Consider the following 25,103-nt stretch of genomic DNA (forward strand, 5'->3'; position numbering starts at 1 on the left):
AGATTAGGCTTAGGTCTTTCTCAGAGGCATGTTTTCCAGTCATCCAATCATACTGTCACTTCTCTAAATTCCTTCCAGTTTTTCAACATTTTTGGAAGTGTTGATACCAAAACTGGTCTCAATATTTAAGTGCAATGCATAGACTAGTTTTAAAGCAGCATTAAGAAGTAATTTTTACAAGTGTCAATTGATTTAAAGTACAAAAGATGGAATGATTATTCAGCAATATCTTATGCTGTTCCTGCGCATTTCATACACTTACAAAGCAAAAATCACAAAAGCATGGCAGAAGGAATGGAAGTGTTGGATCTCTGTTTAACCAAAACAATGCAACTATTTGAGAAGTCCCACAGCTGTGAAGGCCTAGGGTTAGTATTCCAACATAACATTGGTTTGGGACAGGGGTGGGCAAACTTTTTGGCCTGCGGGCTGCATCAGATTTCAGAAATTGTATGGAGGGCCGGTTAGGGGAGGCTGTGCCTTCCCAAACAGTCAGACATGGCCTGGCCCCTGCCCCCTTTTTCCTTGACTGCCCCTGGCACCCCTGCCCCCCATTCAACGCCTGTGTTCCCCACCCCCCAAACTCCCCTGTCCCCTTACCAGGCTGCCTGGCAGCGTGGCTGCACCAGGACAGGCAGCTGTGCCACCCGGCTGGAGCCAACCATGCAGCACAGAGCACCAGGTCAGGCTGGGCTCTGCAGCTGTGCTGCCCCAGGAGCTCACAGCCTCCCTGCCCAGAGCACTGCACCAACAGTGCGGTGAGCTGAGGCTGTGGGGGATAGGGAACAGCAGGGGAGGGGCTGGGGTCAAGCCTCCCCAGGTAGGAGCTCAGGGGCCAGGCAGGAGGGGCCTGCAGGCTGTAGTTTGCCCACCTCCAGTTAGGGGTGTGTTTTTTAATCTAATATTCTACACGTAATAGATTTGTTAGTTTGTTTTTTAATCAAATACTTGCACCAAATGTTTTCAGCCCTCCCCTTTAACATGGAAGTGCAGCTGTGTGGACCACAACTTCCAAAATGCAGTGGTCCACATGCAGAGTGGTTAAGTAGTGAGCCGAAACAAACCAGGAAAGGACCATTGCTTAGAGGTACTGGGCACAGATTTCCCATCTGCATCTGAAAGAAATAAAAGAATTGTTTACTGGGAAGATACATATTGAATCTTTGACTACAAATGGTATTCAACCAGCTATTCTTTCCCATAGGTTTCACTGCAGAATAAAGAACCTGCCCATCCCCCTTACTTTCTGGATGTTAACAGGAAAGTGGAAGCCATCCTCTCAGCAGTCAGTTCTTTATTTTTATACAAATTTTAGTGAGCGAAGTTTTTAGACAAGTGACCATCAGCACCATACTATTTAAGCACCAGCCATGAATGGAAATGGTAAAAATTATGTTTTGAAACTTGTACATTGTTTTTAAAGAAATTTTGATGTTTAGTCTGTAGTGTAGGATAGTTACAAGTTTTCCTATTTTGAATAAACACCAATTGGAAAAACTGACCTAAATAATTGGCCAAGTTAGTATCGGAAAATGTGGCTGTGGACATTGTCACTTTATTAAAAAGGGAACCAGTTATGCGTAACTGTAGCTGGTCAGGAATGGTCAATGTTTTTTGGGTTTTTTTTTTAATTGTTAACCAAACACTAACCATGTTAGTTTAAGAATTTGCCACTTGATTCTTGAGCTGGTAGACAGCCAGCAGAGGATACAGCAACCCCATTCCCCTAATTGTTATCCTTAGAGCCACAAAGAATAACTGGAGTGGGGGCATAATGGTTTGTGCCCCAAAAGAAACATTGAAAAGAAGGGGAAATACAGGAGTAGGAAAAGGATGAAGCAAGTAACACTCCCATTAGTTATATGGAAGTTTTGCCTCATTAGGGCAGCAGTGTTGAGCACAAGGAGGGTATCACAAACCAGGGACAGTTTGTGTATGTGAACACAGAGTAAATGGCTCCACGGTGATCCGCTGGCCTTAGCCATTTATAACATGCCATCTTACCACTATGGAGGAGCTGTCTTGCAGGAGACGACTTTAAGAGGCCAATGATACACATGACCAAACCTGGCAATGAGCTCAGGTTCAGTTTTATAATGGTTCAATATCACTTCTATGCATGTTAGGTGTTTAATGTATAATTGCTGATTGTAACTAAGCATAAATCTAAGTACCTGGGGGTACTTTAACATGTGCATTAGTTTAAAGTGTCATTAACCTTTAGGAAACTGTCTGTTTCACAGGGATTTAAAGCATAGGAAGTAGCTAATTTCCAAGGCTTTTGGAGATATGCACAATAGGAGTTAGTAGTGGTGGGGACACTTGCATGAAGGGTGCTCTTCTTCCAGAAACTCTCACTGAGTCCCCAGCACAACACACGTGACCCACCTCCTCTGTTCAGGATCTTGCCTTGTCATAGGGGTAGGAATGAGAAGAAAATGTTAGTTGGATGGTAGAACACATTCAAAGCCGTGAGCAGCAAGCTCAGAGAGCTGGGATTAAGGCAGAGGGGACACAGACTGGCCAGTAGTAGCAGGTATGTTAGGTGGGAATTTCCCATGGATGGCTGGTGGGGGTGGGAAGATGGGAAATTCTGGAATGGTTAAGCAGTGGGGGCTTTCTTCCGATAGGGGAGCAAGTAACAGCTGGGAGGAAAGCTTTCAAAAAAAAAAGTGTCATACATCTAACAAAGCTAGTCAAAAAGATCCTCAAACATAAGGAAATTAAAATCCTTAAACTGAGGCTAGAGCTCGAGCCATGGAAGACATGCATACCCCTGAACAAAACAGGAAAGAAGAAAAAACAGTGTATGGTAAATGGCAAAGTTTGAGAATCTGTTCAAACCCAGCAGGTGTACTGTTCTGAAAATGGAAACTCAACCCTGGAGGGGCCCATAGAAAAAGAGTAGAAGAGAAGCTCTGGCACATAAATTTAAGGTGGAAATTAGGAAGGTGAAGGAGGACCACCTAAATAGCCAAGGACATAAAATTCCATTAAGTACAGCAGAAGCAGGAAACTTATGAGAAGATTGGTAGGGCTGATGGCTTAATAAAGATTCAAAAGGAGCAACTGAAGGTAAAGAAATTGCAGTTACACTGATCTGTTTCTTCAGGGTGCTAGGGAGATACCTACTCTTTTCTGCTAATAAAAATGAGGTATTGTCAGGGGTGGTGCTGAAACAAAGTGACAAAAAAGAAACAGGGCACCAGACTTGGATAGTACGCACCCAAGAGCTCCAAAGGAGTCCAGGTGGGCTGCTAGCAAAAACATGCAATCAGCATCTATGCTGGAGAACTGGAGGGTAGAAAATGTACTTTAAAAATGGTTCTAGGGCCTATTTGAGAATTACAGGTCCGTAAGCCTTATTTCATTAGCAGAAGTGGTTAAAAGGATAATAAAAAATAGACTCAAGTGACATGGTAGGGACAAATCACACAGCTTCTGTAAAAGAAAATCATTCCCCTTTTAGCTACTGTAATGCTTTACATAAATTACATCTACTTATCCACTATTTTGTGGATTAATTAATAGAAGACTTTCAAAAAAATCTTTAACAAAATCCCTCACAAGAGGCTTAGGAAACAGAATGCTCTCAAGTCATGTACTGTCAAGAGACAGAGAAAGCATACGTATAAAATGATTTTCAACATGGGAAAGAGTTAACACGAGAGTGCCACAAGGGTCATTAGTAGAACTGGTGGTGGTGGTAACTATATTCTTGATCTCTAATAAGGGGTGAGCAATGAAGTGGCAAAAGTTGCAGCTGGCACAAAATTACGTAGGTTAGTCAACTGGAGAAAACTCAAAGGGACTTTACCAAGCTCTGAGGAGGTGGCTAGGAAGCAGGATGGTAGATGAAATTCATTAACAAATCTGTAGTAGTGCACATTGAAAAGAATAAATCTGCGATTCTCCTCAACATTGCTGCATTTCAAAACTAACTGTAACCACTCAGGGAAAAAGACCCACTTATCATTGTGAACAATTCAATGTAAACTTCTGCTCAATGCACAGCAGTGGCCTAAATGCAATGCAAGTATTAGGAGGTATAAAGGATAGTATAGAAAATACTATAGATCTAATGCCATTATGTATGTCAAAGACTAACGTCCTCAACTGGACTAGTGTTATAATCTGATCACCCGTCTCAAAAAGGGAAATAGCATTAATAGAAGGGCTTGCAAGACAGGTAACAAGATCGAAAAGTTATGGAAACTTCCACACCAAGGAGCTGGGGCCTGTTTAGTTTATACGGAAGATAAGTAATAGGAGGTCACAACTGAAATATAAAAATAGAGAATGGTATTGAGAATGTATGAATCCGACAGGTATTCCTCTTTACTATTTCTAATAATGAAGTGACAAGATATTAACTGAAACAGAAAGGCAGCAAATATTAAAAAAAACAGTATATTGAACAGCTGTCCCCTTTTTCTAATACTGCATAATTGGCCCAGGAAACTGATTTCCATAAGATATCACGAAGGGCAAGAACTGAGGAGGATTTTTAAAAGGTTTAGCCAGACAATGAGAACATCTACTCTGTGTCTGTATTAACTAGGGTGACCAGATGTTCCGATAGTAGGGGATTTGTCTGATATATGCAACTATCCCCCCTTCCCTCCCTGAAAGAAGGTGTCCTGATTTTCCACACTTGCTCTCGTCACCCTAGTGTTAACCTTTTTGCTACAAGTAAACATTACATTTTATATTACTACTGCCACCCATCTCACTGTGTACGCTGTAACCCCGCTTCCAACTTTATGCCACTATACATGCCTTGCTAGGATCACAAAGGTAACTCCACTTGGGACATGCACCCCATATTCTTCATAGTTATATTATTATATGATTATGGTATTAATTATGATGCATTTTGTACAAGATGGGGCATGTAAGGTAAATTATGATTTGCTGAATGTGATTATCCTATTTGTATGCATGTATCATTTTTGTATCTGAAGTTATGAATATTGACTATGTATCTGTATTTCACATGTAGTCACATCTGGGTGACACGCACTAGGCAAGATGCTTCCAGTCTAAATAGCTTATTGTGAAGGGCCCATTCAGGGTAAAGGACCATTAGGGAAAACAATAGGCCTCAGGAGAAGCTTACCCTCCCGTCCCACGACCACCACCTAGTGAGCCTTTCTGCGGATATTTAGGCCAGCCTGTTAAGTAATGGCTGCTATGACTCTGCAAGGGCATGTGACCAGCCTATTTTGGGGGCCTGTATTTTCCCACCAACTGGGCTGGGAACTGTTTTTGGAACAAAGGGTGCCTGCCCAATGCTAAAGCTATATAAGGCAGGGAGTGCCATTGTCTGTTGCTCTTCCCTCCCCCACAACTGAATACCTGAAAGAAGCTCAGAAAGAAAAGGACTTGGAATGGGGATGAGGAGCCCAAGCTGCAAAGCAAGTGAAGCTTGTGCCTGGAGACTCTGCAAGCCTGTTTGTATCATCAGTCAGGGTGAGAAATGCTAATTCATATTCAATCGGTCTAGTAGCTTAGGTGTAGTTTGTGGTTTTGTTTATTTGCTAGGTAATCTGCTTTGATCTCTTTGCTATCACTTATAATTACTTAAAGGCTATCTTTTTGTAGTTAATACAGTTTTATGTTTTAATCTAAACCAGTGTGCCTTTGACTGAAGTGTCTGGGGAAAATCTCATCTTGGTTTCAAGAAGTGTGCATTGCCTCTCCCTCAACGTGGAGAGGAATAACAGGATAATAAAGTTGTAGTGATTGGGGTTTCACTCAGGGCAGGATGATACAGCTCTGGGGTCCTGGACTGGGGGTTATTTTGGCTGTAGCCTTATTGTTGGTTCATGCAGTGGCTGGTCAGCCTGCATGTAACTGTAGCTGGGTTTGTCCCAGCCTATGCAAATGGCTTGTCACAGCAGCACAGTGCTGAGAGGGAGCCCAGGCTGGTGAGTCAGAGGGTTCAGTGGTACCCCTTTCTCCTACATGAATACAACATAAGAGAAGAGGAGAGGTATGCACCAAATGTATTAGCAAGCACTAGAATGCAAAGGGCTCAGCCTAGTAGGTAGTGGGAAAGATGCACATCCTGTAAGTCATTCCTGTCTAGTGCCTATCGTTATGGATTTGAGGGCTTCTACAGCTCCTCGGGGTAGTTATGTAGCTTAAGTGAAATAGGAGGATCATTTAAAATTAATGATTCCTAAAAGCTTTAAAAAAGGGCAAAGATCAAAACATGCCATATTTCAGTGACATAGTAGCAAGCAAAGCCAATTAGCACTTTAAAAAATAGTGTGGAGGTAATGAGAGTTGCATTTTATTTTTTTACCCTGCCTGCACAATGAGAACAAACATTAATTAAAACACGCCTGGAAAATCCAGATATGGTTTGACAAATTAGAGGACAGTCACTAATCAATTATGTAGCTGGGCAAAGGACTTGCATTTAAACCAACCAAAGTCAGTCAGCAATCACAATGTTAAATATAGAATTGGTGCATCATAAGAGAGTACAGTTGTGTGAGGTAATAAGATTGAAGCCAGCCCTGCCAATCTGATCCAAGTGCCATTTCTCTGTGAATTGCAAAGGGAAAAAAAAATAGTAAACATCTTGACCGTGACCATGTATTTGTGGCACACAGTGGCCTTAAACTTCTCAGCAAGATACTCCATTTTTTCTTCAAACTGACTGCTGCAGTGGGTTGTCCACCTCTCTCTCCAACCCATCCTCAATTCTGAATTGCCTGACTAGCAGGTTGCATCACTCTGGTCACAAACCTAGCTTATACAGCATCAGTAAGCAAAACGTTTTATTTTTGTTATGCCATTTGGCAGGTTTCAAACAACATCATTTATTTATAAATCTCGGACTCTTATTGGCTCCCCAGAAAAAAAAGATCTAGTGTACCCCAACAATCCAAAAACTCCTTGGTGACCAGTACAGTAACCTTTCTCTTTAATACAGGGAAGACCCTTTCCCACTCAGCCTGCTTCCCCAGTTGTGAAAGTTTGAAGGTCACATGGAAATAAGGAAATGTCTGCGTTCTACCTAAGGAATACATCCCTTAAATAAGCAAACGATCCACACCCAAAGGCCTAGACAATAAGTGGCAAGAGAAGGCCTTGTGGCTACTTCATCATGCTACATTTTCCACTTGCTGCATTGTTTAGCTAGTCCTTTTAGATAAATATCATAGACTATACAAGTTATCTGGTTAGGTTCTTATGTGCCCACCCTGCACCATGGGGTCTGAACACTTCAGAAACACTAATGTATTTATCCTCACAGTGTAAACTTCTGTGAGATAGGGAAGCACTGGTATCCCCTTTTTGTAGCTGGAGAACTGAGGCACAGTGAGGTTATGTGACTTTCACACAGAGCCAGGAACTGAACTCAGATTTCACAAATCCCAATGCAGTACCTCAAATGCACCATTCTGGCCTGGACAGCTAAGTGACTTGGGGGTTTAGCAGAGAGACCCATAATTGAAGAGCATGAAAATTCAGTTACCTTCTTACCCATACAGGTGGTCCCTCACGGGAGTGGTGGAGAACCGTGGCCCCACTCTTGCACTGCCCCTTCTCCCAGAGCCCCCACTCCCGTGCCACTTCTCCCCCCCTTCCCAAGACCCTGACCCCCCTCACTTCTTCACCCTTACAGCTGGTAAAAAGCAGGGGTATAGCCCTCCCAATTTTAAATGAGATGAGGCCATGGCCACCTGGGCCCTCCCACTCTGGATTGGATCACTTTGGCAGGAAGCTTGCATGTCTAGCATCTATATTAGAGTCACCATCCCACTTTTGTGGCCAAACACGGGACAGGGTCTAATGCAAGTGCACTAAAGGTAACATTTTCAGAGGTGCCCAAGAGATTTAGAAGCCTTAAGTGCCAGGCATTTTTGAAAATTCTACTCTAGCTGTATTTAAAAATAATTATATCCACTGGGAAATCTTGAAAACAATATCAAATAAAAATGTAGGCATTTAGCAACGCAGACAGGAAAATAAGTGCTACACAAACATGTTTTCTATTGCAGTTAAGTCAACAGGCGCAATCGTGGAGTCATACTTTCCCTCAAACACCACACAAGTGAAACACAGTAAATATATAAAACATTTAAATGAACAAACAAACTTCCAAACCTATTTGTACTCCTATTGGTGGCAGCTGTAGGTAGTAAATGATTTGGTGTGAAGTGAAAAAAAATTAAATCCCCAAATTAGTCATTCACGCATTTTACTAGCTCATTCATTAGACTGAAATAATCCTATTTTGATTAGCCATTTTATTAAATGTTTATTGGCAAGTGCAAGAAATTACCTCTCACAGCACTGAAGTGTCACCTGAATGCAGTTAGCCTCTTGTCAAGAAGGTATAAATTAACACCGCCCCTGCTGCCCACACATGTCTAGCAGCTTTCTAAACCCGTGTCTTTGTGAACATTTGAAAGGGGGAGATTGTTCAAGATACAGAGCTTGATTAATAAATTTAAATGGCAGTAGTGACATTTAAAATGTTTAAGCAGCATTTGAGAGGTTTCTCCTTTTTATATTATATAGCAAGGCATATCATTTTTACAATACCTATTACAAGAGCTGATGGTCATTTTGACCTTATTAGCATTTCATTCCAGCTCTGTGTTTGCCCTCCTAATGAATTCTTCTCGCGTACTGCAGAATCTTCCACCATTTACTGTTCCACAGCTTGGAGCCATCAACCCCAGGGGTATTTGAAGCATTAATCCCTGCTGGCTATCAATGTGACAGGAAGCTCCTGTGAATATCCCCAGTTATCTGATCATCTTTTTCATCCTCCTCCTCTTTTCCATTTGCTCAGTCTCATTAAATTGCTGCCCCGAATCTCTCAAGGTTATTAGAATGAATCAAACCAAGCCTCTCGTCCTTCCTGGGCAGTTGAAGAAAGGAGAGAGAGCGAGAGGAAAGAGTTTAAATAGCACAGTGCGAGGAAGATTGGTCATTCAAATATTCATGCTTAGGATATACTTAAGGGTTTACAGCCTTCCCAATAAGCAAAGAGTCCCTGTGGATCATGAGAATGTAACACAATGTGTACAGAGACACTAGCATGGCAGAGGAACTTTTAAAATATTAAACTTATTAGGCACAATATTTTAAAACTAACAACTCCATTAGTCCCTCTCTCGAAGATTGCATGGGAGTAGGCCTGCTTTGCAGGGTGTGCTGAACTGTGCTGTTTGAACACTGAATGTAAAAAAAGTACTGGGCTCTGAAATAGGTGCAAACTGCAGTGGGTTTTGCCCCCCATTAAGCTTTCCTGCTCTGCCTTGTACAATTTTTCCTAGTTGTAGTGGAGATGAAAAGTGATTGGGAACTAAGAGTTCTGGGTTCAATTCCGTGCTCTGTCAAAGTCCTCTTATGTGACCTTGCACAGTCATATAGTCATCCAGGACTGAACATACTGGGGCAACAAGTAGGCAACTAAATCCATAATTGGACTATTCAATTAGTGGCCTGATTTGCAGATGGGCTGAGTGAGCTCTCAGAGCTCGAATAGCAGTTGCAAATGCTCAGCTCCACTTATGTGGAAGCATAGGCGCCAACTAGTGGGTTCTCAACACCCACTGGCATCCCTGCAGATCAGTTCCTTTCCCTTTCCCCAGCACCTCCCACCTGCTGGCGGGCCCTGCCGATGAGCTCCGTCCCCTCCCTCCAGTGCCTCCTGCCTACAATCAGCTATTCAGCAGCATTCAGAAGGTGCGGGGGAGGGGGGGGAGGAGCGGGGGGCAGGGCCTGGGGCAGAGCGGGGGTCCAGCATACTGGGGAAATCATGAAGTCGGCACCTCTGTTTGGGAGCCTAAATATGGACTTATTGTAGGTATCCAAGTTAAATGCCTGAACACCTGTGGGGATTTGGGCCCCAAGACCCTGATTTACCACTGGGGTCTCAATTTTTATGCCTAACTCCATTGATTGAAATAAATTAAATTCAAAGATAAGTACCAATAATAAATCAATATTTGACATCAGTCAGCTGTCCAGAACATTCTTCCAGGGCTCTCCGAGCCTAGATCTGACAAAGCTTCCTTTTTCATTTACTAATTTATCTATGGAGGATATTAACTTTTACAAAGATCCACGGAATTCAGAATAGATTCAAGGCGAGAGTTAGGCCATTGCTTTCTGATCTGTACAAAACCAAATAAATCCTCATTTGGAGATAGGTGAGAGAGGCTTCCTAGCTACACTTATCTTTTATTGTAATTTTGCAAAGAAGTATGAAACTTTAGGTTCACCATATCAAGACAGGTTGGCATAAACTCTGTATCCATGACCTGATTGAATTGACTTGATTAAGTTGTAATCAAGAGCAGTTTAAACAAATCTTAATGAGAAAGAGGATGGAAATCCACCTGATTGGTTTTGCCTGCTTCCTTCTAGGCATCAACTGAAGAGCAGAGCTATGGATTAAAAGTTTTAGTGATTTGGGAATTCAGTGATAAAAAGAAAGATAGTTGCCAAACAGCATGTAAATCATCTCCTAAATAGCCAGGACATAAACCCCCTTCCAACTAGGTAGGAATATCTTTATCTCCAGCTGCCCACCAGGCCAGAAAAAAAGCCACATGCAGCACACAAGCCAGACTGAACTGCTTCAAATCAGCATCCATTTTTCTCTTTAGTTTTAATTAGGTTAGCGGACATCAGTCAAATAAACCATTCACTTCTATCGCACTCACCATCTGAATGCATGTGTGTACACTGTTTGGGATGTCTGTCTTACAGCTTTAAGAGAACCCCTCAGGCACCTCCCTAAACTAGAGCGGCATGCAGGAGTACTGCCAATTCCTTCAGGTTAGGCATGAGCTAGGTAGGAAGTCCTCTCCGTGACTTATTTACCTCAGCAATCTGATGTCTGTTGTTTCCTAACTCTGGATCACTTGTATGATCACTTGGATCACTTCAGTTCACTTCCAGAACTGAAGTGATCTTCCAGATAGGGTGACCAGACAGCAAGTGTGAAAAATCCAGACAGGGGATGGGGGGGGGGGGGTAATAGGCACCTATATAAGACAAACACCTAAATATGACTGTCCCTATAAAATTGGGACATTTGGTCACTTTACTTTCAAACTCTATACTTACTTTTGCAAGCCCAACATCTAAGTCTGAGAACTGCTACTTAACAATGGGAAAAGAAAAAAAAATACTGCAAAAAGGGTGATTTGGGGAACACAGCAAAATTCAGCGTGAATTTTCTGAAATTACCTCATGGTCTCAGTTGCATGTTAAAAGACACTAAAAAAAAGACTCCAGTGACTCTGAATAAAAGTTCTTTTGCTCCTTTCATTTGGTTAAGCAAGTTTCTGTGAACATACCAGTGCTCCATTCACTTGCATGAAATATTGCCACCTTGCTGACAGGGCAAATGGCTGCTTTAATGCAAGTCAGCTCCACAGTAATATTAAGACAGATGCTTAGCAGTTGATGAACTGGCAATTAAAACTTAGGAAGAGCCAGTAATACTTGCTATTTCTCAGAATGTAATAGACACAGGATGAAAAACGGAGCAATTATAGCGAGAGGTCAGTGCCAGAATTCAACGCTGCAAAGAGCACTAATTTTAACAGATGATGATGTCATAAAAACCCCACTCTCTGTGGAGCTGATTCTGTTCCCAGATTACTCCAGTGTAAAACTGGAGTGACTCCACTGTCTTCAGTGGAGTTACTTCACATTTTTGCTGGTTTAAATGAGACCAGGATCAAGGTGTGTATGGATACACAGGTAGGTGAAGAGCGTCCTTAAATAAAAAGCGGTTCATAGAATATTCGCAACATCAGCGGTATTCAACTTGTATAAAAGTTCTGATTCTAATACCTAAATGCACCATTTTGAAGAAACTTGATTACCCACCCCCTCAGACACACACAACTTGTTTACATGTTAACATCATCTGCAGTTAGGTTCAGCTAAAGCCTTTCCCAAAAATATAAGTCAAGCTACTGATGCTTTTGTCCAAATCAAAACACACAGATTATTCTTTGGTCATGAGAAGCCACGTTCATCCCAGGTGTAAGGTCATTCAAGTAAATGGCTGGATTTGCCCTTACAGGTCTAAAGGAAATAAATCACAAAAGAAGAGAAGGGAGATGCTGACCCCTTTATTCACCCCACCCTCAATGTCTCAAGCATAAAGGTCTGCACAGAGCTATTGAAACTGGTCATGCTGTTGCTCCTCTGCAAATGCCAGCTTTTTATTCTTTATCTTCTTTCAGTGCCAACTGTCATCCTGTGTGATTACATTAAAAATCAATAATGTCACCATTATAAGACCCAGACAGTTCAGTGGTGCATACTAATTCATCCTGGCTTGCCTTTTAATAAGCGTCAAAATACAAAAGTCCAGCTCATCTGCTTGCAGAACTTTATTAACACTATTTATAAACTGAAATGGTCATCTCACTTGGAGACATTTTCTAAAAGCAATAATGAACTAACTCTGTGGAGGAGATGTCCCTGTAAATCAAAGCCTTCCCTTTGCATACCATTAGGGGGATTAAACCAGCCTGTAGTTCCTTGCAAGTGGGTGGAAAAAGGGAACAAACAAACAGCATGCAGATCAGTGATAAGAGTGACCATAATCTGACTGTTTGACAGGAATTATTTATCCATTGGAATTGTGGTAAATTGACCCACTTAACCATATGCAAGTTAAAGCTCTCAGCTGCTAGGGGTTCTTTTGGACTGATTTGGTGTTTGTAATTTTATTTGTATTTGTTTTCTTTAACTATACATGCCATAAACAGGGACAGGATCAAGAGACAGATAATTGCGTATGAAGTGCTACCTACCCCTCTGCACCTCTCCCCTGTTTGCAGCTGTGGGCAGGAGGGCACAGATGTGCTGCCAGTGACAGCCTGGCTCCCTCAGAAGCCCAGTGCCAGGAGAGAGGGGACGGCCAGCGAGGGAAGGGCGTTTCCCAGGTTTAGGTCCTACTTTCGCTTGGCGATTTAGGATCTGCAGGAAATGTCCTCTATCCAGGACCAGCTCTAGGCACCAGCAAAGCAAGCACGTGCTTGGGGTGGCACAGTTCCAGGGGCGGCGTTCCAGTCATTTTTTTTTTTTGCTTGGGGAGGCAAAAAAAACCTAGAGCCAGCCCTGCCTCTATCACACTTGCAAGACTGCAAACCTCTTCACCCTTTCAGAGGCTTTCACTTCCTACAATCAACCTTGGGGCATTTTAGCAGCAGTTTTCCATGGAAGAGGCAGTTAGGAGCCCTTAGTTAATGAACAATCATCCCTGGGAAGAAATAAGTGCTATTAGCTAAATGGAAAAATTTGTCGTCCTGCATCCAGAGACATGATTGCTGATTTGTAGTACTGAAGTTGTTTTTATTTTCTTTTCGATTTTCAACATAAGAACTACCAGTCACATACTAAATTGTGCATGGAGGAAATAGTTATGGACAACCATCCACAGCTCACTAAGCAAAGATCACCCAGTTAGCTTCCCATGAGACATGAAATCAAATAAAATTTAAGGTCTGTTAAATATGGTTCTATCCTTTACTGTACTGAGAAACGTTTTGCCCTTCACCAATCTCCCTCATATGTCCTGGATACTGATAAAAATATTAGGCATGTAGAAAAATCAATACATTAACAACTGTAGTATAATCTACTATACAATGTGTTGATACTGCAATATGAATGATATATTTGAGCTTCATCTTTTGACCTCCTCTTCCTTTCTTTCCTGATTTAAGCAGGAGAGGTTATATGCCTCTGGCAGGGATTCTTAATGAACTATGTTTGCTGTTGAACTCAATATTGTTCCAGAGCTATGTAAAGTGAAACATACATGAAAGAGCTGAACGAATTGCAGACCCAGGAAAAAACACCTTGTATCTTCCTCGTTGCTACAGAGAGAAACACAGAACTGACACATTGGACAGACCAATCATGCATCTAGAGCAATATCCTGTCTCTGACAGTGGCCAATTCTGGATGCTGCAGAGGAAGGCATAATGCATCAAATTGTGCATTAATGCACCCTAAACAGACATTTCTTCCCAAAGCCATCAGATTTATACACTTTCACACAAGAATTAAGAGCCCTCATAATGTCATGCTAGGAGAGGTAGTGTAGCTGCAGCTGCTATTTTCTGAAATGTTCATCTTTTATTGGGGTGGAGAGGGAAATCTAGGAGGAAGAAAATGTACCGTTGTTACAAATCACACCACAAAAAAAACACCTCAAACGTAATTTCAGATACCTGGTATTGACTTAAATTGACAGTTTCGAGATTGCTGGGTCTAAAATTAGACCTTCAGAGCCAGTGCTGGTAATGGTAAATAACAGAAGTAGGTAAACTAACTTTGACAGACATGGTAATTTCCTACAATATCCTGGACAAACCCTATTGAATCAAGTTAATGTGTCATTGTGGGCCATGGATTAGATTTCCAAGTGGGAGGGAGACGACAGCCCTCCAGGAATGCAGGGCACATGTACACTGCATTTTAAAACTTGCAGCAGTGAGTCTCAGAGGCTGAGTCTACAGACTCAGGCTTGCAGGACTGGTGTTACAGTGCTAGAAACAGTTGTGTAGACACTTACGCTTGGGATCTGGAGCTCAGGGAGGAGGGCGGGTTTCAGAGCCCAAGTTCCACTGTCTACCCTGCTGTTTTTAGCCTCGTAGCATGAGCCCTGCAAGCGCAAGTCTGTAGACCTGGACTCTAAGACTCACTACTGTAAGTTTTTTAAAATGCAGTGTAGACATACCCCAAGAACAATCGGAGGTGATTAGGCAAAATCACTCAGGTGTAACACCTCCTGAGAAATACCACTACCTGGAGGGGCTCATATATGCCTTTTATAGCATATATTGTCAATACATTTGATCAAAGTTAAACTGCAGTTATAGACCAATATGCAACCAGGATGCACCAGTTAGTCTCATCATGCAAATATGGCACATTTACAGATGAATGTAGAGATTGTATAGTTTTAGGTACCAAAGATGATAAAACCAGAACACATGTGCCAGTCAAGAGTTGGAACTTACTCCGTCTGTTGATATATGCTGCAGCAGTGAACAAGCAGAGAAACTTCAACAAAAATTGAAAGCATTAGAAATAACAGAAATTACGCACCACACACAAATAAGACAGTAGGGTCAAGATACCTGGAGATATTCATCCTGAAATGCTAACCTGCATACATTTGAATTAGACTGATGCTGAAGCATGACTATGCTAGGCCCAAGACATGCACAAATATCAGCAGTGAAGTGAACCATGCAGCCTCTGCAAGGAACTCCTAGTAAATAACTCATAATGCATGAAATATCAGGGAGCAAACTAGCCCTGGATTTATATCCCCATTATTTTGTACATACACACACACCCTCTGCCCCAAACTTAAGTTATTGGAATTCCATTCCATACAAACTGATTACAAATAATGGGTGTTAGTTTGCCCATCAAGAATTTTCATAGTTTGCAGTATCAGCAAAATTTGCACGTATCACACCCTTCTCAGATCATGGCCAATATAATAGCAAAGCAGAAACTGCTGTCAAGATTGCCAGGAAGCTATTTAAGAAAGGCACATGGAGATAATAAAGCTCCATCGATTATAACTGGACTGGAGAAATACACCAACAGAAAGCATGGGCAAGGTCTTGTGTCCCATCACACACACCCTGCCTACAGTAAATAAACATTTGAAGCCAGCAGTAGTGGAAAAGGTGACAGAACAAACTAAACAGTAGTGACAGGAAGCAAAATAGGACTACTGATGAACTAAAAGATTGGTTCTATGAACATGATACATATTAATGAGCACCTAAATCAGCATCTAATGATAGGGTTACCATACGTCCGTATTTTCCCTGACATATCCGGCTTTTGGGTCTTAAATCGCTGCCCGGAAGGAATTTTTAAATATCTAAAAACGTCTGGGATTTTGCCACTATTATTTTCCCCCCAAAGAAGAGTTGATCATTCAAGAAAGAGAGTGAATGTTGATCATTCGAGAAAGAAAGTGCCCGCTTTTCCCCTCTAGCTCCCAGCGCTTGCACCGCAAAACAGCTGTTTCACGTGGCTGGGAGGGAGGCGGGAGGAGGTGGAACGCAGCATGCTCAGGGGAGGAGGCCGGGCTGGGGCGGGGATTTGGGGAAGGGGTCCAATGGGGCAGGGAGGGGGCGGAGACTTTGGGGGAGGCGTTGGAATGGGGGCGAGAGCAAATATCCCTCCCCATGGAGTATCCTCTTTTTTGAATGTTCAAATATGGTAACCCTACCTAATGACAGAGACAAGAGATGAAAGGGAAGGCTGCACATGCAAAGAGTTGCATCAAGCTCATGTGTGTCAGTAACACAAGGACTACTCCAACACCACAACCATTGTTTGGATGATCCAAATGACAGAGAGACAGACAGACAGACCTGCATATGGATTCAGGGGCAAGCAAAACTAGTGGGAGTGTAAGGGGAATTCACTTACTGGCAACCCTCAGGAGTTAGCTAGCAAAGGTGATTCCAGAAAAAAAATTTAGCAGCACAGACAATTCTAGTGTAAATGGCAGGAGAAGGAAGGGACTCAGTAAAACTACTGAGTCTCTAAAAATATTAGGCAACTAAAGCAGATCAGACATAAATCAATAGGCCTGGATTGGGTGGTGTCATGGCAAACAATGGAAAGATACTGTATATTCAAATAATTGCAACTGGATACACTACAATATTCTCTCTCAGTCCTGAGGCATTTAGTATTTGTTTTTGTGCATGGTTAAACAGTTGCTGTGTTCCATCCCACTGACAGGTGAAGCAATTATAGAAACATGTACATATACAAGAAGTGCTTTCAGATACATCTGTTGATAAATAATATTCTTGTGAATGTTGGTCTTGTTATATAGATTTTCACAGTAGTTTTTCTGAGATCCTTTAGTAACTAAAATTATGGATTACATGGAAGTCATCTTGGCAAGTAAGTTTAGAAATGTAATAAAGTGAATAGCATTCACATTTACTTCCTGCAATGCAAACCAATAGTTTTTTAATCTGTATTGCAACAGACAGACATTTTCCCCCCTCTTGCATGCAAAACTTCACATGCCAGTTTATCCTCATAGCACAGCTAAACAGAATAAAAGAGGTGATCAGAGGCAAAAGAAGAGGTCCTTTAAAAAGTTGAGGTCAAATCCTACTAAGGAAACTAGAAAGGAGCATAAACTCTGCCAGTCTAATGTAAAAGTGTAATGGGGAAGGCCAAAAAGAATTTGAAGAGCAACTAGCAAAAAAAAATTGCTGTTAGTTTTTGTCAAGTACATCAACGAAGCAAGAAACCTGCTACACAGTCAGTGGGGCCACTGCATAGCCCAGGTGCTAACAGAGCACTCAAGGAAGACAAGACCATTGTGGAGAAGCAAAATTAATACTTTGCATAGGTCTTCACCGTAGAGGTTGTGAAGGAGATTCTCATATTTCTTACCTAAAAAGAATGGCTCAGGTGTGGGAAACTGTCCCAAACTGAGGTGTCAATAGAGGAGGGTTTAGAACAAATTGATAAATTAAACTGTAATAAGTCACCAGGACTAGATGGTATTCACCCAAGAATTCTGAAGGAACTCAGATGCAAAATTGCAGACCAACTAAATGTGGCATGTAACCTATCACTTAGATCAGCCTCTGTACCAGATTACTGGAGGTTAGCTAAAGTAATGCCAATTTTTCAGAAAGGTTCCAGAGATAATCCTGGAAATTACAGGTCAGCAAGCCTAACTTCAATACTAGGCAAATTTGTGAAACTTTCATAAAGAACAGAATAATCAGAAACAGATGAATATGTTGGGGAAAGTCAACATGGCTTCTGTAAAGGAGAATCATGCCTCACCAATCTATTAGAATTCTTGAAGGGTGTCAAGAAGCACATGGACGATTCACAGTTGAAATAGTGCATGTGGACTTTCAGAAAGCCTTTGACAATGGACCATGCCAAAGGGTCTTAAGTAAAGTAAACAGTCATGGGATAAGAGAGAAGGTCCTCGCGTAGATCAGTAACTGGTTAAAAGATATGAAACAAAGGCCAGGAATATGTGGTCAGTACTGAGACTTTTTTTGTTCAACATATTCATAAATGATCAGGAAAACGGAGTGAAGAGTGAGATGGGAACGTATGCAGACAATGCAAAATTACTCAGGATAGTCAAATCCAAAACTGACTGAAGAGTTACACAGGCATCTCACTAAACTGGATGACAGGACAACAAAATGGCAGATGAAATTCATTGTTGATAAGTACCAAGTAATGCACACTGGAAAACAATCCTAATTACACATACAAAATGATGGTGTCTAAATTAGCTATTACCACCCAAGAAAGATTTTGGAGTCATTGTGGAGAGTCCTCTGAAAACATTTGCTCAATGTGCAGTGATAGTCAGGAATCTAACAAAATGCTAGGAACCATTAGGAAAGGGATAGATAAGACAGAAAATAGCATAATGCCTCTCTAGTATGTTCACACTTTGAATACTGCATGCAATTCTGGTCGACCCATCTCAAAACAGATATATTACAACTGGAAAAAGTACAGAGAAGGGCACCAAAAATGATTAGGAGTTTAGAGCAGCTTCCATACGAGGAGGGATTAAAAAGACTGGGATTTTTCATTTTAGAAAAGAGATAACTAAGGAGGGATGGATATAGGTCTATAAAATCATGAATTGTGTGGAGAAAGTGAATAGGGAAGTTTTATTTACCACTTGACATAAAAACAAGAGCCATGGGCCACCCAATTAAATTAACAGACAGCAGGTTTAAAAACAAACCTAATGAAGTACTGCTTCACACAATGCACAGTGAACTGTGGAACTCACCAGGGCATGTTGTTATGGCCAAAAGTAACGGGGTTCAAAAAAGAATTAGAGAAGTTCATGGAGGATAGCTATTAGCAAGATGATCAAGGATGCAACTCCATGCTCTGAGTGTCCCTAAGCCTCTGGCTGCCAGAACCTGGGAGTGGATTGCTCGCTAATTGACCTGTTCTGATCATTCCCTCTGAAGCTTCTGGCACTGGCCACTGTCGGAAGACAGGATACTGTGGCTAGATCGACCATTGGTCTGATCCAGCATGGCCATTCTTATGTTTTTTATCATCTGGTAGTACATCATCAATATTCTTTTAATCCTTCCATTGCTCTCATTACCATGGTATCAGACTGCCTTACAAGGGAATAAGGCAGGTGATTGGCCGTCCTTTTGTGGAAGAGACTTCCAGCACTAGAAGTGACAGTTACAGTATTATGTGGGCTTGTCCATCGAAACCCATTATTGCTTGGCACCTGGGCCTTCATGAAACAAAACTCAGATTTCTAAATTGGCTGAATGCCAACTTAACAGATGGTTAGGGGTGTGAAGGCAGCCAGAAACCATGTCTGTATGCAAGAGCAATGTTAGTTGAAAGCAACATTCTCAATCTGAACAGTGTGTCTGTTCATCCTGAGAGGACTTTCAGTTGCTGAACAGGATTCAAGTATAATTGATAACCTAGCTTTCAGTCTTTTAAATGAAATTTTAAAAAGTAAGTGTCTTTGAGGCAGCTGAGTGTCTTGCATAACTGCACACATCTTGATAACGTAACTATTTTTATTTGTTTAGTTATTAGGCACTCGACAAGTGAGAGAGGTCAGAAAGTCTGGTAGAATTCTAGGAACAGATGTTTGTAGTGCCAGATCCCGTGTCCCTTTTTGACTCTCCCAGGCTAGGACACAAGGAAGCAGAGCATCATTCTGAGCCCCAGGCTTATGTAGCCCTCAAATAGTTAAACTTTAACCAAAACAGTTGTGCAAAGTGTCTCTACCCCGTCTGTAACCAAAAGCACCCCTGTATTCACGCCCTACCCACCACTGTAATACTCTTTGTACAAAATATGCCTTGTGAGTTATCATTTGAAAAAGAATAGCTTGTTTGTTAATAATATCCTGGTGAAATGTAGGTAGCAACATTAGATATAAAGTTACGAGTTTTCCCTATATGATGTTGGAAGCACATGTTCAAACCCTCACAGCCCTGACTGGGCAAAAGTCATTAAATAGGTCTTTACTAAAAGAAAGGAATGTGTGTAGATTGAGGTAAACACACAAGGGGAAGGGGAGGGAAGGAGCCGTGGCAGCGCTTTAACATGAGATGTGTACAGGCCGATACTAGTGGCCACTTCTTACTGGTACGTCCTACCGGCACACTCTCACCTCTGTGCTTACCTGAAAAGGCACTGTGGAGTCAGGGTAGTCTGAGAAGGGAGAAGTCAGGGAGCTGACCCAGGCAGACAGGCCGAGTTTCCTCATGCTAAAGGCAGGTGGTAGCAAGGCGTCTTGCAACCCAGAGATGAAGAAAGATGGAGCCTGTTTGAGTATTCAAACAAGTTTTTTTTTTTTGATAGGTCCCAATCCTGTGATGAAACAGGCACATGGCAGAAGTATGTTTTTTAAAAGCAGAATTAAAAAATAAGAAACAATCACAACACCTCAGTAACATAAGCTTCTATGTTACCTAGAAACAGAATTCAGCGATTCATAACCATTTCTTAAACGTGTCCCTGATTGATATACTTATAATCCTCCCACACAGGTAATAGACTGACTCACTCTTCCTATTTGGCATTGACTTTGTTTCTGCTCTTTTGTCCCTTCTCATTTTCTCAGTGGAATCAATGGATTTGTGAATACTGGATTGGAACCTACCCAGGAATGTCTGAAAATGCAGTCTCATATTGCTTGAATCTATAAAGAGGAAATTAGTCACATGACTGATTCACCTTAAGGACAAAATATTAGATCGAGCCTTTGGCATTGAGAGAACCATATGTAACTTTACACAACAATTCCCATAAATACTAATGCAATCATCAGCCAGAAGGAGGGCTTATCTAGTGCTGGTGGTTGTGGTGCTGCTGTTTTAGAAGCAGATAAGAGGATGGTCTTCTTTATTTCATGCAAGCACCTGGGCTGCATGTGTGTGTACGCACACATAAAATACCATCTCTGTGTTATAAAGAAACAATTCATGACACCATATCATGAACGCTTTATCTGTAAGGCTGGGATGGACACATTACTCATGTCTGGCAAAACACTCAATAGAAACAGGGATCTTGGGGAAATGATAGTATGATGCAATTAAGGACTATGGTCCAGATCCTCTGCCTCACCAAGTGAGTTGGGAGCTCGTTACAACTCCCTGACTCTCTCAGTGGATCCATACTGCTATGAGTATCAGAGTTTATAGCAACTTGGTGATCACTAACTTCTCCTCTCGGGCTACAGACCTCAAGTGACCATATGCCTGCTTAGCACAGCTGGAGCAGATCCAGCTGTTTCCCAGCCATTTTGTGCTAATGAGTCAATACAAGGGGGGCAGAATGCAAACAAGAATCTGGCCCTGCATTGCAATATATATGTACAAGAGGGTAAGGTTTCATGTACAGTCCTAACTAAGGCATTTACTGATTTTTCAGTGCATATCTTCGCAACCTTAGTGTTTTCTAAAACGGTATTTTTTGTTTAGAGTTTACATTTAATACAAACAGGCATTTTAAAGCAGTATTTTAAATACTCGCAGCTTTCTTCCAAAAAACTTATTTAAGTGAGACTGCAAAACCATTAGTGAATCTATACACACATTCAGAGACTTCTTGCTGCTTGTATACACATTTCAATAGAAAACAATTATGCCATATCTACAAGACTACAACATTTACATCACAAATTTAGATTTTTCAGCATAATATTCCATGGCTTTATTCTAATAGATTTTAATTGGCAAAAAGCTGTATTAACTCAGAGTTAAGATTGCCCAGTGATAGCTCGTGGCCTTACAGTGTGTCAAGTTCAGCAAAACTCACACAACTGAACACCAGGAAATTCCAGAGTTAAAGTAAACACCCACTCAACCGTAATACTGCCTTTTTTGCCCCATACACCCCTCACTTTTTTATCTCCCCTTCCCCTCCCCGCCCCCCCCCCCCACATTTCCACTCTACCTTTTCACTGTAAATGGACAAGAGCTGTCCGCACTTGCCCTGGGCTCAAATACCGAGTCCACTCCCCTAACAGAATACCACACTTATAAAATTTAACAACTTCATACCCTTTTACAATCCCTTCATACTTGCACCCAGGATACCACCTAAACCTATAATTACCTTCCCTTACCCATCATTAAATCCACAGGCTGCTGTCATATCCCACCTCACTACAGACAATACCAATGGCAAGACCACCCCAGTGCCCTGCTACTCGCACAACCTATGCAATTCTGTATTGAAATAATGCAGAGAGGAATCCCAGGGTGCACACACCTCATTCCTTTGATAACACACATGGGCTGGTGACTTAGACTCAGCTCTCCTCATATCACATTCACAACTCTGTGACGCTCCTCAACTAATCCCAAATCTCATAGCACAATCTCAGCTCTCCCAAGATGCTTCGGTTTACTCCTCTGACATGCAATACAGCTACCCCAGCACAGTAAATGCAGTGGGAATGTATGAAAATAATTCCCAGTAGCTACTGCCTGCTCCAAGGGGGCAGAGTTAAGGTTCATGGGCATTTACTTTAACTCTGTATTTCCTATTTTTCAGAAGTTTGAGTTTTGCTGAAATCAGCATTCTGGAAGAGCGCAAGTTATCACTGGGCAGCCTTAGCTTTGAGTTAATGAAGGTTTTTTTCCATTTAATATCAGATATAAATAGATGTTTCATTTCATAACTTGTGTACAGTGTTTGCTAGCCCCATAATACAGCTTTGATGTTACTTAGTTGTGACAGTCTGTATCCCTATGTTTACCCTTTCTATAAGACTATAATAAATTTGATATAAAGTATGCCTTGTGAGGTATCATGTGAAAACAAACTGCTGAACAATATTGTCCTGGTAAAATGTGTGGCAACCTCGTATGTAAAGTTATGAAATTCTACTGTATAAGACAGGTTCCAAGTTTAGAAAAGCAGGCACAAACAAGTTCCTCGGAGGCAAAAGGCAAACTGGTACCTCAGCAAGGTGTCAACAAAATCAAGTGGACTATCACCTGGTTAAGCAGCCATTCTTTGGTGGAAAAAGGGTTTGGAGCAAGAAATGTACAAGGTGGCAAAGAAACAGCTGGAAGTTCCTGACCCACAGACTTGCTGTTGCCTGAACCCCAGCTAGAGATGATTCTCAAAGAAGAGAAATTCTATAAGGGGAGCAAACTCCTCAGATTGCCTCTCTCCCTCATCTCTACTCTTGGCATCAACAATACTTGAACGACAGAGGAAGCACCATAGAACTGGGGGATGGATCCTGGCTAAAAGGAATCCAGCCAGATCACTGTAAGCATGTGGTGAGAACCTTTTTGCTTTAAATTCACTTAGCTTGTTAAGTTAAGTATTAGTTTGCCTTTTACCTTTTATTTCTTTGTAATCAATTCTGACTTTTATGCCTCATTACTTGTAATAACTAAGTTAAAGGTTTTTTTAATCTAAACCAGTGTTGATTGAAGTGTTTGGGAAACACTCTTTTGAGATAATAGAAAATAATATGCACAAATCCTATTAACAAAATGATGAATTTTGTATGAGCTTGTATTGTCCAGAAGGAAAGTACTGGGCAGTACAAGACGCACATTTCTGGACACAAGTCTGGGACTGGGAATTCACTGGTGTCACTCTGGAATATAATTCAGGAGTGGCTGGCTAGAGCACTCATAACTCAGCTGGGAGTAATTTACACGCTAGATGCTGTGTGTGAGCAGGCCAGGAGTGGTGGCTCTCGCAATAAAGCGGTATAAAACACAACTGAGGTTGGAGAATTGCAGGGACACAGCTGCTCAGCAGTCCAGATTCTACTCTGGGAAATGTCACAATAGTCATAGTTGATATAATAAATACCATAAAGGCTCTGTTTAAAGGTGCTTATCAAAACCCAACTTGCCCTAGATTACTTATGAGGGCTATATTTTTTTCCATGCCTGCTTTTAGCCCCAAAATGAAAATTTGGGGTGTCTCTAATTTTAATTAAAGCTTGTTCTTATTACCAGCAGGAGAGTGGGGTAGGGGGAGGTATTTTTTCATGCTTTGTGTGTATAAAAAGATCTTCTACACTTTCCACAGTATGCATCCAATGAAGTGAACTGTAGCTCACGAAAGCTTATGCTCAAATAAATTGGCTAGTCTCTAAGGTGCCACAAGTACTCCTTTTCTTTTTACCATTTTTATAGTTCTCTGAGCTTGGAACAAACCAGGGAGAAATATATTTTGAAAACATAAAGCTAACTTCCATACTAGTTGTGATCTAACATACTAAAGTTTCATAACCCAGCATCTGATTGACACATGGAGTTAGAATCTCAAAATTCCATACTTACTTTCATTATAGCGAGATGAGTATACACACAATCTTTCCACCATGTCATAATGTCAACTAAAGTAGCTTCAGTTCTGACTGATCCCTTTCTCCCCACACATAGAATTTTACATTTTTTAAGAGTGCTGTACAAAGAAATACTAGCTAATTAATCCATACAGCATCCTTGTTGGATTAAGCCTGCATTATCATCTCCATTTGACAGAGGAGAAAGTAAGCCATGTTAAGTGATTCCATCACTGACTTGCTATATGGATGTGGGCAAAAAGAGTTCTAATTTGAGAGATCTTGGCTCCCAGTCCCATGCTCAATCCACTGTATCATACTGCCTTACAGTGTCTTGGCTCTGCTAGAGACAAAGAAGAAAACGTCAAACATTTAGAAAGCGCTGCATAAAGTATTTGGCTTGGGAATCTTCTGGCAAACTTGAAACAGGAGGAACAACTGTAAGAATAACTATTTTGTTCTTTAAAACAATTATAAATCTGAGTGTTAGTTGAAATATTTAATTAAAGTCAAAGTCACACTTTTTCCATTGCTGTCAAGCATTTTAGGTACTTGTCTACCAAAACGTCACATGCACTAGGATGGGCAGTATTGCACCCACACACGTATTGGGTTGTTAGCCGCTAATTTCAAGTGGAAGTATTATTTTCATTTTGCAAGCCAAAGACGACATCTGAAAGCCTATAACAGACTGAATTCAGAACTCTTCGAACTGAACACACCC

The 25,103-nt window shown here is 41.4% G+C and overlaps 1 long non-coding RNA gene across 1 annotated transcript in view; it reads right to left on the reverse strand.

Moving 5' to 3' along the window:
- Window positions 1-694: 694 nt before the first annotated feature.
- LOC142071109 (uncharacterized) overlaps window positions 695-25,103 on the reverse strand; it is a 59,157-nt gene continuing 34,748 nt past the window's right edge. The window contains exons 2-3 of the long non-coding RNA XR_012667083.1: window positions 20,234-20,421; window positions 695-1,115 (exon numbers count right to left, since the gene is read on the reverse strand). This is a non-coding gene — a long non-coding RNA (uncharacterized LOC142071109). The remainder of the gene's footprint in view (window positions 1,116-20,233; window positions 20,422-25,103) is intronic.

The sequence above is a fragment of the Caretta caretta genome, chromosome 2 (genome assembly GCF_965140235.1).
Source record: "Caretta caretta isolate rCarCar2 chromosome 2, rCarCar1.hap1, whole genome shotgun sequence".
Lineage (NCBI taxonomy): Eukaryota > Metazoa > Chordata > Testudines > Cheloniidae > Caretta > Caretta caretta.